Below are 16,974 nucleotides of genomic sequence, written 5' to 3' on the forward strand. Positions count from 1 at the left end.
GAGAACTTGGGCTACACAGAAAGGCCTCTTTCCTGAAGCCCCAACTCCTTTGTCCCCTCCAGCTGCACAAGGCTGGGGAATTTAAAAGGAGAGTATCTGACACACATGCAAACAGGCAGAGCATGATCGCATCAGACTGAGGTCCTTGGAAGCCAGGTTATGAGAAGAAAAAGCCTCTACTAGAGCAGTGAAAACTGCACACAGCCCTAAGGGCTTTGTTGAAGCTCATATAAGAACAAGATAAGCAGAAGGCATTGAGTTTCCTAATGGCATTTAAAGGAAAAGACAGGAGCCCACAAAGATACACCTGAAGAATGAATAACGAGAGTAAGCAGATGCCAGTTAATGTTGCCTAACAAGCAGCTGTGGGAGTTAAACACGGAGAAATCAAAATAAGAGAGAAAAGCAGTCTCACAGGGAAATAAGGGAAATCTTGCTGAAAGAACTGTTAGCAATAAGCAATTAATAACCTACTCAAAAACTTGACGATATGCAAACAGGGTGATGCTGGAAAAGGGGGTGTGAAGGAAGCCTGATGGAAATGCAGCTAATTTTTCCCTAGAAGATATTCTTTCTAGACTTGCTAAAGATAAATGAGAAATGGTAAAAGAAAAAAGAGAAGTCAAGCTGCTTACTTTCTACCTTGGAAGTCTGTCTAGTGAGACAGCAGAGCAAATATTGAGCACGACAAATACATAAAGGATAAAAAATTAGCACCATGGTTTATAACAGTAAACACTGTCAGACAGACCAGTTTCTACTTTTGACAGATCTCCCAGATAGGAAGAAGACAACCTGACAACTTAGACATCTGAAAAAAGTTTGCAAGAATAGTGCTCGTCACACCTGAAAGCAAACATTTTGGGAAAGAAACCACCTACGCTTCACCCTTATGTTGGGACATATGGTAAAGCCTAGAGTCTCACGACAGGTGAAGTCACCTACTTGGCTTAGATGTGACTCAGGTCTATGGAAAAAGCCAGGTGTACAGGAGAAGAAGGGAAAAATGGAAGGTAGTCTCAAGCAAGGTTTTAAGTGTCAATATCAGCTGGGATCTGTTGAAGGTTCATGACTGGAAGGATGCACAATGCAAACCTGGAGAAAGGAGGCAGTTCTTCAAGGCCAGGCAACTAGAGCATAGCGCTACAGAGTCATCCGTAGGTATTTTTGATATTATTGCTTATTAATATCAAAGCCCTTCTTAAGCAGACACAGCCTTCTCGCTGCTTGCCTGCATTACAGGCGCTGCGTGGGATCCCTGGCACTGACGCCCTGTGCTGTTAAACAGCACGGAGTGGACAACTGTGGTATTAAAACCAATGACTTCCTTAGAAAACTTAACCACTCTAAATACCTGAAAGGGCTCTCCCCAACAGCTACAGATTTCTCTTCATCCTGATGTAAAGCAGACTTCATTTGCTTGTATAAGCCTGCTATACACTGGTGTAATCAGAAAAGGCCCAGGCTATTCAAGTGGTGTGTAGATACAGAAATGCCGTGCATACTAACCAGCCTCTCCAAGTGCAAATGTGGGTAAAATAAGTACAGCTGTTTTAGCTGCTTTTGAACTGAGGGATGTTGTAGGAAGCCATTAAGCTAGGTGAGCTGTACTTGACTTGGGAGCTCTAGAGAAGACCTGGGGAGAAGGTGAGCCAGGCTCAAGCACTCCGTGCGCCGCGTGCCTCGCGGCAATGCGGGTCGGTGCCCGTAGGAGAACAGGGCATCAGGCATCAGGCCAAGCTGCAGACACGCATCCCTCAATCCTACACATCCCATCGCTCGGAGCCTGGGAATACTCAGAGCCAGGAGCAAAACTCCACACTGGAGTTCTGCTCTTTTTATCCAGGCAACTTCTTTTTCATTTTAGATCACCAGTTTATGGTTTACTGCTACACTCGACCCTCTTTCCTTACCCAAGACAACATGTGCAATAACTTTTCCACACCATTATTGATCAGACTGCTCATTTTCATTGAAAGCCATTTGGGACAGGGCTAGGCTGCACTGTGCCCTCGTCCAGGCCTAAAACTTTTAGTATCATCATGCTAGGTATAGTCAGCATTAATCCAGACAACAAATATATGTCAGAAGGGTAGAATTATCATCCTTCACTCATTTGTAATTTATAAAAAGCACAATGGCAAATGAAATTTGTTGAGGGCAAGAGCAAGGTAACGCCTGTTAGAAGAAACATTTAACTACTCCTACCTCAAGAGGGTTAAAATTACCACAGCCACGCATCATTTTGGACAGCTTCATCCAAGATAGCCACTGAAAGCTCAGGAGTTATCCAAAAATGCAATGACATTCTGAGGAAAGGAGAGAGAGGAATGATGAACAGTACATCAGAGCTACTGAGATCAGCAATGTCCACGTGTGTTTAGCTGAAGTCAATGAACACAGAAATAACCTACGGTTGATGGGGGTCACCTTGCTGGAATCTTAATTTTTCTAACAAGGGTCTGGTCTAGCCCCATAGCAGATGAAAATAACCAAGAACTTGGTCTATTCTAGTGTGACAACTCCTGCTCTCTTTATAAGCTTTGTCATGAAAGAACTACCATGTCTGTATTTTATTTGCAGTGTTTTAGTGGATAAATGACACTTCTGCTTCTTTTTCTTGCCAGCTCTCAAATGCTTACAGTGACAACAGCCAGTTGTCTGTCATTTAGAAGGCTGGCACCTGTCTAGATAATAGCGAGACTCAATATTCCTGAAATACCAGATTTCTGTTAGAGAAGAAAAATCAATAACTGTGACAAGTGCTATCCATTAAAGCCTGAGAGCACAGAGGGAACGATTATGGAAAGTCATTTGTTTAATGTAACAAGACTGTAAATGAAAAATCTTAGAACTGACTTTTGTAGGATAAAACATCCTGTCAAAGGAAAGAGGCCCATGAACCAAATCTTCTTGATTTTTTGGACCCAAGCTAGTCAACACCTTCTGAAACTCAGGAGCCTCATCCTACCAGATGTCATTTCCCCTCAAGATCAATAGTTCCCCTACAAACAGATAAGGGCAATTGCAACCATTAGCATCAGTTTCTCTTCTCAGGCCAGAGGCAGAAATATCCTTTTCCCACAGAGCACTACTTTTTTTTTCATGCGGCTTGCCACAGTAGAGCGATACATATGTATATATATGTATATAAATGGTTAATTATATATTTATAGTATAACCTTATATTCAATAACAGTGTTTGCCCTCTCAGAGTTCAGCAAATAGAGGTGAGAAAGAGCACTACGAAATTAAAGTTGGGTGATTTCTCAGAAACAAGGCCATCCTCTGGTCTCCAGCTTCCTTCCAGATCCTGATCTCTCCATTTCTTTGGCTTTATGAACTTTTGCCACTTGGGCTGATGTTTCCCTTCTAAATGGCATTTCAGCATTGGCCTCCCTTGCTGTCCAGCATCCTTTCCTGGATTAACTCTTGGGTGCCATATGGTACAAATGGCCTGTCGCACACTCCTGCGATCGCTATTTATAAACCTGCCAAAATGCTGCCTTCCTTGGCAGCCTGCCTCGTGGCTCCATTAGCTACAAAGGGAGGGTGACGCTGCTTGGAAATAATTAAGATGGGCTTCTGCCAGGTCTTCCACAGCAACACTGGGGGCAGAGCTCCTGTTTCCCCTTTTCTTCCCCTTTTCCCCAACCAGCATGTGGAAAACATTCCTGTACATGCACCCCCTTCGCTGCTAAGCTGTTTTCCAAGCTGCTTTGCCTATGCAATTGAAGATTGCCCTGGCTTATGTCAATCACGTTTGGCTTAATTTGGGGTATGGTCTCACAACAGAATCCCTCAGGTACACGTGGTTTGTCCAGGTTTTGCCCTCAGGAAAAGCTTCTGCCTCTCAGGAGCTGCAGCAGAGCACCCAGCAACATCAGCCCTGCTCCCTGTCACAGTGCCAAGGAAAGGCAGTTCCGCAAGCCAGCAGAAACTGAGATTTCTTCTTCTTGTCACAGGGGGGCCTATCTTAAAGCACACATGTTCCATCTCTTGCAGCTGTGGGAGCACATCTTTAGCTAGTTTCAGGATGGATGATCAGTTTGAGAGCATCACCTGTGGAGCGTTGATCTGGGGATGTTAGAAAGGTTTAGAGGGAAAAGTGGTCCCCATGGGATGTCATTAAAAGTTCACTGGTCTCACTGGAGATAAAAATCATGTGAAAAACAGTCAGTGCAAGAGAGGGGCTCTGAACATGTCAGACGCACCGAGCCCCTGCACTGCAAGGCCTGGTGTTGCAGGAACGAGCTACGTGGGGGCAGCTGCAGGGTGCTCAGGGGCACCTTGAAAAGATCCTACCTGGAAACTTTGGCATTGGTGAGAGGTGCAGTCTGCTGAACCACTCACCTAAAATCCAGTTCCGTTGCATCTTGCAGTTACCCATTTCCTCAGGACTTCCAGAAGGTGAAATGCCTCATAAATCTGCAAACAGAGCTGACAGCAAAGTCCCAGGTTTCCTATCTGACTTAGCGTTGAAAGAGGGAAGACTTGCAACTTTTCCGTCACCTACTATTGGGCAAATACTTCAGTACTTTCCAATATGATGCCATTCTTGAAAAGACTTCATTTGTGTATTGGCAGCTCACCAACTCCAGATAACCCCAAGCAGAGCATCAAACTAGCAGAAGTCGTCTTCCTTCCTACACGGGACTTTCAAAGCTATAGTTATAGATATATTCGTGTATGTATTTAGCTCTTTTTAGAGTAAGCCTTGCTCTTCAGGCACAGTGGGGAGTGGGTAGAAGAGAGTTAATAGAACGAAATAGAGAGTTAATAGTGAGTTAACTAGAATGAAAAAAAATATATAAAAGAAGACAAAGAATAAAACATCCTCTGGCAGATACTGGTGGTTATGTTGGCACTGCATGTACAACAGTGCAGGAAGAAGCAACACTGCGATTCCCATGTACTCCAGCAAAATATTTGTATGATGTGCCTACACAAAACTTAAGATGAAGCAACCTCTTTATAAGCTTTTGATAGTGAGGAGAGAAGTGGCTTTGCCGTTACTTCTGTTTGTGAAATGAAAGTGATACTGAATCTTGGTGTTCCTGGATAGAGCTGCTGATCATCACAGTGACAGCCAAACTATTTTTTGTTTGCTTGCTGTTTACTTTAGGTGAAGAGAAAGGAACTTCTTTGCTGTCACTGCAGCGCGCGATGCAATGAAACACATTCCATGCCCAATGTGTGCAGAAATTTCAAGACAACAATATTTATTATCTATGCATATAGAGTAAATATTGCTGCTTTGCTGTCAGCGCTGCATGTGGCGCTTTAGGGAAAATAAAAGGGCATTTGTATCTAGAATGCCACAATATGTTTGACAGCATGAGTGAGTACTGCATGAGCTGTAATGCTGCTCACTAACCTACCACAACAAACACTGGTGAGAATACTCATGGTATATGAAAGGAACCCTTATACATGGTATTTCTGATCTATTCCTGTGAGAATATGACCAAACTCCTGACCCAAAATTTCTAATAAATAAGATGTATACTGCTTATACGCTCACAGTAGCCATTACAAAGTCCTGTTGCATATGCTCAAACTATGTGAAAATGCAGTAAGGTTGTTCATGTCCAGTTTATACCATTAAACAATTGCTCATCCCCAGATTCGACTGCCCAGACCCATCCTGTGACACAGTAGTAGCAGAATGAGTGTCACTAGCTGGTCAAGAATGGCCATCCCCTCTCTTCAGGGCTGGCAAAATACATCTGGGGTGTCTGTTGGCAGGATTTCCAGGACAAGAGAGTACATGGATATACTGTCAGCAAAGGACCATGTGGGTGATTAAGGGACCTGAGCATCTAACATACAAGGAGAAGCTGGAAGAGCTGGGGTTGTTCAGCCTTGAGAGAACAAAAAGGCTCACAAGGGGTAGATCTTTTACTTAAATTCCTGATGAGGGCAGTAAAGAAAACAGAGCCTGGCTCATATCAGCAGTACCCAAGTGAAAGAGCAAGAAGTAATAAGAACAAACTGAAATTTAAAAATTTCTATTTAAAAATAATAATAAAAAAAAAAAACTTTACCATAAAGGTGGTCAAATACTGGAATAGGTTTCCCAGAGGAGTTCTGCAGTCTCTACTCTTGGAGATATTCAAAATCCAACTGGACATCACCCTGAGCAACCTGCCCTAGGAAGCCCTGCTTTGAATAGCAGGGTTTTGGGCGGTTGTTGGAAAATCTCCAGAGGACCCTTCCAGCCTCACCCACTCTATGATTCCGTTCAACTTATAGGATTTTACTGCAGATCTGAACAAAAGACAAGACAAAGAGCAGAATCCGTTTAGGATTACAGAATTCAGATTTGCTTGGGGCACTTAAACTCATGCTCTAATGGTAACATCAAAGGAATAAAGATGAACAAATATCTCAGACTGATACAATAGGCCATCAGCTGCTTGCTTATTTTAAAAGGAGATGAACTCAGCAACACTTCTGTTTCAAACAGCCATGACCTTGCTTGAAATTGATGGACAAATTACAGAAAAATACATTTACGTGCAATACTACTTCACTCTCTCTTTTTTTTTTTTTTTCCCCTCTGGAGTGGGCTTAAGCAGAAACTAAATAGGCATTAAAAAAAAAAAAAAAAAGAAGGTAGCTTATTATATATTTTCTTGTACTTTTAACATGAAGACTTCTCTACCAAATGGACATCCTTGTATAGAACTCAAACCACATGAAATTCTCCATGAAAACCAGTTGTTTCTAAACAGCACCAATGTTCATAGACAAAGAAAGAAAGAAAACCAAACCACCTACACATTTCCTTTTTTTTCTTTTTAACTCTAATCTTGAATCTAATGAAATCATCAGCACTTCTTACTGTGCTTGGGAATTGCCTCGAACAAGATTTGGGAACTCATGTACATGTTAATATTACATGAGGTAACTACCAGTGCAATCTATATGATGGAGCCATCTCCTCTACGCATTGCTCAACGTGCTGCTTGAAGAACGGCACGGATACCACAGGGATTGCTGCCTGCTCTGCTTTGTGAAATCAGAGCTGTGGAAGTCCAGAAGACAGAGACGCAATGCAAAGGCAGCTCCTTTGCAGCTGGGGTAGCGCTGTCAGCTACAGACTGCGCTAGGAACAATCCTCACGTTTCCAAATTCTCAGATGTTCACCTGCAAGTTTGGGCTTTTCTACCCTCCTACCACCCCCATCCCTCCACTTAGATATTTACATTTTCCTTCTGCATTCAGGTTGGGTGCCTAACATGCATAAATGAGAGGAACTTCTCCAAAGTGGGTACTGTACATCTTTCATCTCCAGGGCTGCCGTTCAGCAGTTCCTCCACATTTAGTGAAGCAGGAAAGCATACATTTACCTTTAAGTCCCTGCTTAAATCTTCCCAACCTCGATTACTTCTTCAGAACTGCTCACACAACTTCGAGCTGGTCCCTTTGCCGCCAGGGCTTTGAAGGGAAGGGATGTTTGAGCAGAACTAGCTTTTTCTACAAGTCAGGCACCAGAGTTTCAGCCACTCAGCAGCCATCTGAAAAGTGAGAGGAAAATGGATTCACGTTTTAAATAAGTGCAAGTTTTCTGAACTACTACTACTTTGTTGTTCCCCAAAGACTTTTAGAAAGTGAAACTTATTGGGATCAAGCAGCATACAGCGCTCTATGCTCTCTCAGGTAAACCAAGAACTGCTTTCTGTGTTACAGCTGACACAGGGTTGTCACTAGTTCTGCACTTTTTTGACTTTTGTTACCTTCAAAGGAAAAGCTTTATTTTCTTTTTGCCTGCATGCCCATCCTCTGTTAATTGGTGACAACAGCAGCCAGGACCCCCTCCGGAGCCCCTCCGAGGAGGGCCGCCCGGCGCAGCTCCGGTGGATGTTGTTATTCCTGGTAGTCAGGGGCATCAGGATGTATAACTGTGGATCAAGAAAACCTCCAACTAGTAAAACATCTTTTCCCCCCTCTTTTTTTTTTCCCAGCCTATTTTTTTCAGCTACAGGGCACTGCAAAAAGACGGGCCTTTGTATTAGAACTATCTTTTAGACAGCTTTCTTTTTTTCTGAATATATTCTGCAGAGCTGCTCTTTGCAGTCAAAAAAAAAAAGTGCATGTTACAGACAAGTGCATATTACAATGAGAATATTTTATTGGGCTTTGATGAAGCTAGAATACACTAGAACTAGAATACACTGCTCTAATAGTTGAGATCCTTGCACAGAAAGGACGTATTATTAACTGAAGTAAATATGTTGCTATGAATTAATTGACAGAACATTTTATAGTATGAAATTCAAAATCTCGTTAGGAATGAATCAGACTAAGGTTGTATGTCTGTAACATTTTTAATACAGACATCTAGTCAGGACTACTTGGAGTTTATATCATGTCTTGATGAAGCAGCCAAGAGATTCCAGTGTAATTTAGTGCAATCAATTATAATACTCCACGGCAATATTTAAGACTGATTTGGATTAAAAGAAATACCATATTAAAATCATGGCCTGAGACACAAATCCCAGCACTCTCACTGGCCCCTATTCTACAGCCATTCCTGAGGTGTCTAAGCAAAAGGAACAAAGGCATTCTCAAAGGAACATCAGAGGCTCCAGTACCTGGGTAAGGTTATCTTTACTGGAGCTTTGCAAGTATTGGTCACTCTTTCTCCTGCCCAAGGATCCTAAATTTTGGTACTTGACTACACTACCCCTGCCCTAATCACTCTTAATATAAAAGCACAATTTAATTCTCCACAGCCTCAACAATGATATCACAAAATGAGGCGCAGTGAGGAAGCCCTCAGGACGCTGCGTTTCTGCCCATCGCGGCCCAGCACGGGACATGAGGCCATGAGGTCACAGCGCTCGCACACCAACTAATTTTTTTTTTTTTTTTTTTTTTTTTTTTTTTTAGGGGTGTGTGATATATTCAGGGGTAAAATGGGGGTAAAGACACCATCACAAATGGGTGGTTCCTCTTTTTGGCATAGCAGCTGTCTGAAGGAATTATTGCATTATTGAAACATAAACCAAAATGGTCCACCAGCATCTCGTGCCCTGGGCTTAGCTCATGTACAGCATCTGGACATCCAGCAATTTGCTGCTCACTGATCTCCAGCCTGGCCCATTGATCCCTGTCGCGATGCCCCAGGAGGCAGCCAAGCCCGGCCCCAAGGAGGCTGCCAGCCAAGTGCCAGGGACAGCACCTTGTGCACACGAGCCTGAGTTGTGAGAGGCCTCTCGAGGCTGATGTCCAGTCCTGGTCAGATTTATCAGTGATCACTAGGAGCACAAACATCTCCATTCACGATGCTACATCTATGGAGCCACTGTTCCCTTCTGAGTTAAAGGGGTAGTGTGATTTGGGGCAATCCTGTAATACCCACCTAGTTCTCCAGTGCACAAATTAAAATATCTGACAGATTGCTAATGAGTGCATGTTGGAATGACTGGATAGTCTGTTATCATTTGGCCATTCACAGTTTCTTCAGCAACCCATCTGTGCATAAGACACAGCTACTGCAGCGCAAGCAGTCTGGGATAGTGTCTCCATTTACACCTTTTGCTATTATAGGCCTTTGGGAAAGGCCTTTACTAATTAAAGTTTTTATCAAACATATTGTTAACTTTCCCACCCTGTTACTAAACCACCCTGCGTGGGTACAAAAGGTCTGTTTAACAGCAGGCTAGAGATGCAGATATTTTGTACATATTTCAGTACCTGAGCACAATGTTTATGTTGCAGACTAGCAGTTTAGATCACATAATGTATTTGATTCAAAACACTGCACAAGCAGTTTCCTGCCTTTTTTTTTCCTGAGCAAAACACATTGAATCAGATCCTCTCGCATATGGGCCACTTTCTGATAGACTTACTTGTGTTAGCTAGTGCACATACACATTTGTTTTGAAGTTAAAAGAAGAAAACCATTCTAGGAATCCTACAAGATTATTGATTTGGGCTGTTCATAAGGCACCAGCCTGTTTGCAGACAGTGCAGTGCCAGTCTCAAAGGAACAAGGTTACTGGGAAGAAAGATGCAAACTGAGGACAAATGCTGGCTTCTCATACTTACTCTAGCAAACTGTTGAGACCCTGCTGAGATTTGATGCTACTGTTCTGCAGTGCAATCCAGCACATTTAGGTATGCAGACGCAATCTGAGCAAGGCGAGCAGACAGCTTCTGCAAATGCATCTATGCAATTTCAAAAGACTTCATGCACAAACATAAGCTGAGAGGGTGCAAACACATGTAAATAAGCAGTTACACTCGGAAAGTGCAGAGCAAAGAAATAATATTTTAAAGAAGAAAACGCTCCCAAATCAATCTCGTAGGCGAAGTCATACAAGTCTTGGCACAGCTGAAACCGTATCTGAGCCAAGGATGTACCCACAGGACCTGCGCTTCAGCCTGCACAAACAGATTCCTTCTCTGAGTAACTGGACTGAGTCCCTTGCTACTCTGCTCTAGTTAAACTGCTTCAATGAATTAAAGTTTGTGGGATCAGGCCCACATACTCAAAGTCTTCTATCTAGTATTATCTAATGCCATTGCAAATACTGAGAAATGAAAGATTTCTGAAGAAGTCCCAGTCTCACAGCATATGAATGCAGAATTAGTTTTTCCTTCACAAGCAACGTCTTTTATAGGCAAAAACTGAAGACAAATTATATTAGCATCTGGTGTCAGAAGCCTGTCTCCAGAGAAACGGGAGCACCGAATGCTCATTCCTTTGGAAGAAGCCCAGAGGTGGGTTTGCTGGATTGGGTCTAGCTGGCTAAAACTAGAACTTCCTGGTGTCTGTGAAGGACTACGTCTCTGGAGGTATCTTGCAGGCTCTGCAGTGCTACGGCAGTAGTTACACAGCAGTTCTGCCCAGTGCAACAGTTTTCCTTGTTTAAGCTAATCACTTTCCTCATGTGCAATCTCTCATAAGGAAATCTGAAACACAACTGAAACATCACTACGCCAGCAGATACCTAAAAGGGGTCTGCAAAAAAAATGCAGAAAAGCAGGAAGCCCAGCCCTGACAAGCAGGTTCCCTTTTTTCCCTTGCACGCAGCCCGTGGGGGTTATTGCCCCAGCCTCTCCTTGCGGCGTGGGGATGAGCCAGGCCCTCAGTGGCGATGGGACATCTCCTACCCAGGGGTTACAGAGGAAGAGCTTGGCGGCAGCACCAGGGGCGGACAGGGCTCTCCAGTGCTCCCAAAGGACCAGGATAAGGACAGCTGGGCTGCCACCGCCTGGAGGGCTGCTCCACAACATGGCCCCAGGGTGAAAGGTCCCAGGAGCCTCCAAAAGCACCAAGAAAAGCTGCATATGCAGCTCAGCAGCCCCAAGCTTAGTGTGGCAACATCCCTCCGTGCATGATGCCCTGAGATGGCACTGCCTCCCGTGGGACATTGCCTGCCATCCTCGGGACACGCGGCCTCAGCCGTGGGGCCCACAAACCTGCACAGGTCGGCGGCCACCGCGCCTCCGGAAACACAATTTATAGCTCTGGGTACTCAAGAGGGAAACCTTAATGAGCACTAAATATTCATCCTTAATAAGAACATACTGTAATAATCACCCTGCACATGATAAATAGATCACAAGGTTTACTTTTCCTGCCTTTTTGTTAAATAGCTGCTTTTTTTCCCCTCCCTCACAGGATAATTTATCCAGTTCTCTAAAAACAAATCACAAGTTATCAAGACTCCATATGAATGCTGGCTTTTTTTTTTTTTTTTTTTTTTTTTTTTAATGTTATGAAGCTTGGGTTAAACAATTCTTTCCTAAATAAATGCTCCTTTTCCAGTTGGCACTGAAGGCTTGGCTGTTCACAGTAATCAAGCTCCCAGTTGGCTAACCTCTCACCTAACGCAGCATCTTCACATTTCATTTGGACAAAATTTATCATCAATAAGCAAAGACAGAAAATGTGTGAATGTCTAAAGCTTATGTAAATTAAGAGGCTATGCACACTGGTCCTAAAAATAGAAGATAATAATAAGCATTTCTTCACTATCCTGTAATTATGGGCCTGCTGTCATCTCTTCTGTTCTCTATAAGGTCACGGTAGTATTATACAAAATTTACAGTATATTATCAGTTAAAAATACAATAATTAGCAACCACGCATCTTCCATCCTCAGCAGCAGTGATGAATGTTCACAGTCAATGTAAAAAATAAAAAAGCATTGTTTGCTTTATGTGGACAACGCACACTTAAATTTAATCATCAACTTCTGCTATCCAGTGGGCAATATTCTTTCATTATTATAACACTGTTTTCCAAGATCACAGTACACCCTTGGGGTGAATTCATCCTTAATGAAGGGACAAGAAGCCAAAACTCTCACTATCACATCAATTACATATACCTTAAACATATTCTTTTAAACTTCATAATTCTATACAATTTATTTTATAATAATGTCTAGGTGTCTGGAGAAAATATCAGCTGTTGTTTTGAGCATTATAATGAATATTTTCACTTAGTGTTCAGAAAACTTAACTTACAAAAGAAGGTGCATTGGGATATTCTCTCCTTTAATGTGTTCCATTTTTTTGGCTTCCTTACATACTGGATGTTGAAAAAGAAGAGCAGGGAGACTGCATATATCCATCCATACTACAAGTTGGAAAACATATAGCAAGCATACGTAAGAATTCCTTCAGCCACAACATTGCCCCATGCTCTCGCTCTGGCCACATTTTATTTTCCCCACTTATTCCCATTTATTTTCCCATTCCTACTGCCAAACAGAATGAATAGCTCATCCAACTAAATAAACCACTGATATCCAGCACTGTACTCCTCATTCACACACACAAAAAAGGCCTAAAAATCTCTCTGGAGTTCCTTACAGGTGAATTTTACTCTTTGGCGACTAAAATAAAGATTTATTAAAGAAAAGGTTTTTTTTGAATAAAAAACAAAAATAGAGGACAGAAAGCTTTCAACTGAAAAGAAAAAAGTAAATTACTTTCAGATTGCACATTATCAGATTGAACTCCAGTAAAAATAAAAATGAAACATCAAAATGTCTGATTTAAACTTTTCTAAAAAAAGTTTTTGCAATTTTTTAGGCTGAACTACCTACCTGATTTTATACAGAATTCTGGCAGACACAGAGAGATGCTTACAGTCTGAGCAACACAGAAAGACCATTCCCCAGGCCAGTACCTCACCACATCTCTCCACAGCTGGCTCCTACCTGCATGATACGTTCCTTAAAAGACTGTTGGGAAACAAGGCCCAGCTGTGACAGGACTAAAACACAGGGCTCATCTTCACAGGTTCTCCACAGTGACAGCAACTCATACAGATCCACATGCAAGGTGAGTTCCTGGCGCGCTGTTGGGTTCTGCATCTTCATCCTCTAGATACGCTGAGCTCTTTTTTGTCTACACCTATGTGTGCCATTTAAATATTGAATTAATGGTTAACTCTTAAAGTCTAGAAAAAAAATGTTGTTTGATTGGTATCTTTAAAGCATATCCAAGAATCAGAGGCTGCCTTTTTAAAACAAAGCAAAATGAGAAAACACTGCTCAGGCCAGTGTTACAAAGGCAGGGGTGCACCTTAGCTATCCAATAGCCAGCAGATAAATAGAGCCTTGGAAATATAGGATCATAAAGTGATGAAAACACCATCCAATGCAACTATTAATTTTGCCATGACTAGGGAATTTGCTAATTCCATAGGTGCCTGAACACCTCCATGTATGGAAGCGCTGACGATCAGAGCTCCAGGAAGAGGGCAGCGAGCAGGGGAGCCGCAGGAACCCTGGCTCACACGGACACTGAAGCCGCCTCTCATGTCGTGCCAGGGAACCCAGGGTCCAGCTTGTGACAGCCCTGCCTCTAATTTCTAGGATTTTCCTAAATTGTCTTTCTACTGCCATATGTCACTATTCCGAGGTTACCCAGTGTGATTGAAAACAGACTGAAAACAAAACAAAAATCCAGCTGCTGTGAAGGCTTTTGTTAGCAGTTGTGAAGATGCAGTGATGAAGTCCAGCAGCATCTGCTGTAATCTATCCCTAAAACATAACATATTGGTGTTTGGTGACAACAAGAAGTTGCTTCCTTCTCAGGAAGAGCAGGCAAAATAGTAGTTCTGCAGTGTTTGTAACATTAAAGAAAAAAAACAAACAAGAAAACAGTAACAAAAGTCTTAACAAAGGCCTTCCTTCAAGCGAGCTCTGGAGTTCACCCTTCATCCTTCCCAGAATTATTCTCCATTGCTTTTCTAAAGCAGCTATTACACAGGTCCTCCCGCTGCTCCCTGCAGCCTTGGTGAAACACTGGTGCCCCTGCCTGTCCGTCAGCCCTGACCTAGGGCTGCTGCCAGCTAGGAAAGGATTTGATGCACTGGAAGTAACTGTGATGATTCAGGAGCTAGATCTCACGGACCTGGGTGTCTGTCCTGAAAAGGGCTGCCTGAAGGCAGCTGCCGGCCCTTCCTTGTGCCCTCCTTTACCACGGAGGTGCTAATTTCCTCTTCACCTACATACCAGGAGGTGAGGACTCAGCGAACGACATCTAGACAAGATTACAGCGGCAGAGGATGGGGCGCACTCACTGCTGGCACCGCTTGGTCTCCGAGGCCGTTCTCTGAGGTTCTGTTCTGAAAGAGCTGCGGTCCATTTGGGTATGCTCAGGACTGCTCTCTCTCTGCTTTGTCCAATAAGACGTAGAATAGCACTCAGAAAAGTACTAACATTTCTGCTTACATGAGAAGAAGAGGCAGCCTCTCAAAGAGGAGCAGTAGGCAGCCACAGTTTAGCTGTATCGACCTAATCCTGTTCCTCACTTTGTGAATTAAGAGGCTGTGCTTTTGCACTTTTGTTTCTGTGTCCATGACTTTATACCTCTTCTTGTTTAAAAATCAAAAGCCTCAATTTTCCTTCAAGGTCATCTCTCACTCTCTGACTACTTTCAATGGAGAGAAACACAACAATGTGAACACCATCAAATAACTCATTTGGCAGAAGAGTCCAACCCAAATTCAATTTCCAATTTCAATCTCAGACAGAAGACAAATTTTATAAATTTAATTAATAAATACATCCAGGGAAGTGCAGTCTGTATCCATATGCTCTAACCGGAAAGAAGTCAAATGCTCCCTGTGAGCTGCTTCTCTCTAGTTATTTGGCAACATCAACACACCCTTGGTACCATGTTCCTGGTAATTACTATCCAGAACTACCTTCACATATATGGTCTTATATTAAGGGAATATGGAAAGGGATTTTTGTGCATGGTCCCATTTCAAGTCTTCACATTAGAAGTTCTGCAACAAATACTTCTAGGCACTTTGGGATGATTTTCTTGACATTATCTTATACATGAATGAATGACCAAGCTTTAAAATGCAAAGTAGGACCCCAATTTTGTCCTTTGAGATCTGATTTCTTTCAGACATCCACATATTTGACAGTGAAGTCTCTATCCAGCATCTGTGAGGACGGATCAGCCGAAAGGCCAGACTATTACATGGGTTGAAAACTGGCTGGACTGCTGAGCTCAGAAGGTAGTAATTAATGATTTGACATCCACTTGGCAGACGGTAACAAGCAGAGTTGCCAGGGGCCAACATGGGGACTCAACCAGAATCGTTCGTTATCGTTAAGTGTCTCCATCAGCTACCTGGACGACAACACACACTGTGCTCGCAACATGGTTCTGCCTGAGAGGAAGTGATGGAGACCACGAATGGCAGAGCTTCAACCCAGAGAGACCCTGAGCAACTGGAGGACCAGCTAGCACCAAACTCCGGAAATGCAATGATAGGAAAGGCAAAATTCGACACTTAGGGGCAGAAGCACTGCAGGACCTGTATGGGCTGGGAAAGCACACCCCGAAAAGCACCGGGTACTACAGCAGATGCCAAACAGTGAAAATCACCAGTGCATTCTCATCGCTACTACAATAAACCAAACATCAGGCTACATTAGGAATAGTGTGGTCAAAGAGAACTAAAATTACCGCTAAACAGAAGCCTGCTTAGTGAAGGAAAAGATTTGCAACAGAGTAGTTTGTAAATATTTCCAGAAAGAGAGAAGAAAGTACCCAATAGGACAGAGTTGGTACATGATGTGCACCACAGGAGCACCCAGGCAGCTTTACATGGTCAGTACTTGGAAAACATATGTCCTGCTCACGCTTCAGACTGGAATTAAGGTCTACAGCCTTATAGGTCTACTGTAAGGTCATACACAGGAAGCACAGGCAAACACAATTAAGCCTCAAAGTAGGTCTAATCTTCCCCACACAATGAATATGTTATTAGACAGCAAAGAACTGTGCTTATTTTTCAGTTTCTTTTTTTTTTTTTTCAGAGCATCCCCAGTTATCTGAGAAATTTTGAGATTTTTTTCCACTTTGAGAAATTATTTAAGGACAAATCTGTTTACCTGGTGCTTCAAATGTCCAGAGTGACCAGGATCCAAGTGACTGACCAAGTGAACTGCACCTCATAGCATTTCCCTGCTGCTTCTAGCCCTGACTTAAACACTCTGCAAGCAGAACCCCAGAGCAGCCTGCAACTCCTAGGATTCCCCCTGACATCGCAGACAGTTTGTTTAGGTGCAGGTCACTGGCAGATGGGCTGGCTGCTTATATAGGCTGCATCATCTCATTCATTTTTTCCACTAAATTGACAGTGCTCTCTAAGAGCTTGGCTTCTTTTCCTCCCTGCACCAACACACTGGACACTCTCACCCAGCATGTGGGGATGCAGATTGATCAACAGCCTGCGCTCCCACCACTCGCGACAGCCACCCGTGTCGCTCCCCCGTATGCTGTTAGCGTTGCAGGGTAGGTTGTTTGCTAACCCCAAACAACCCCCCTGCTCCCCTCAGGCGCTAGGTGTACGATGAGTGAGCTTAGGGTACAGATTTTTCTTATTTTTTTTTAACAAAGGTGCTTGTGAAATAGCTGCATGAATCTCAGTGCCACTTGTCTCATTGCTACATGGTGGTGGGAAATGAATCA

The 16,974-nt window shown here is 43.0% G+C and overlaps 1 long non-coding RNA gene across 4 annotated transcripts; it reads right to left on the minus strand.

Moving 5' to 3' along the window:
* Window positions 1–2,164: 2,164 nt before the first annotated feature.
* Window positions 2,165–12,581, minus strand: LOC112946163. 4 transcript variants are annotated; one of them, XR_003249166.1, is made up of 5 exons: window positions 12,493–12,581; window positions 7,356–7,523; window positions 6,048–6,270; window positions 4,354–4,440; window positions 2,165–2,309 (listed from the first exon to the last, which is right to left on the minus strand). It is a non-coding gene; the product is annotated as an uncharacterized LOC112946163 (long non-coding RNA). The 4 variants fall into 4 exon arrangements; XR_003249163.1 differs by lacking the exons at window positions 2,165–2,309; window positions 4,354–4,440 and having other exon boundaries at window positions 6,033–6,270; XR_003249165.1 differs by lacking the exons at window positions 2,165–2,309; window positions 4,354–4,440; window positions 12,493–12,581 and adding an exon at window positions 10,063–10,136 and having other exon boundaries at window positions 6,033–6,270.
* Window positions 12,582–16,974: the final 4,393 nt, after the last annotated feature.

Source organism: Nothoprocta perdicaria, unplaced genomic scaffold, assembly GCF_003342845.1.
Source record: "Nothoprocta perdicaria isolate Ctin4 unplaced genomic scaffold, notPer1 scaffold_20, whole genome shotgun sequence".
NCBI lineage: Eukaryota > Metazoa > Chordata > Aves > Tinamiformes > Tinamidae > Nothoprocta > Nothoprocta perdicaria.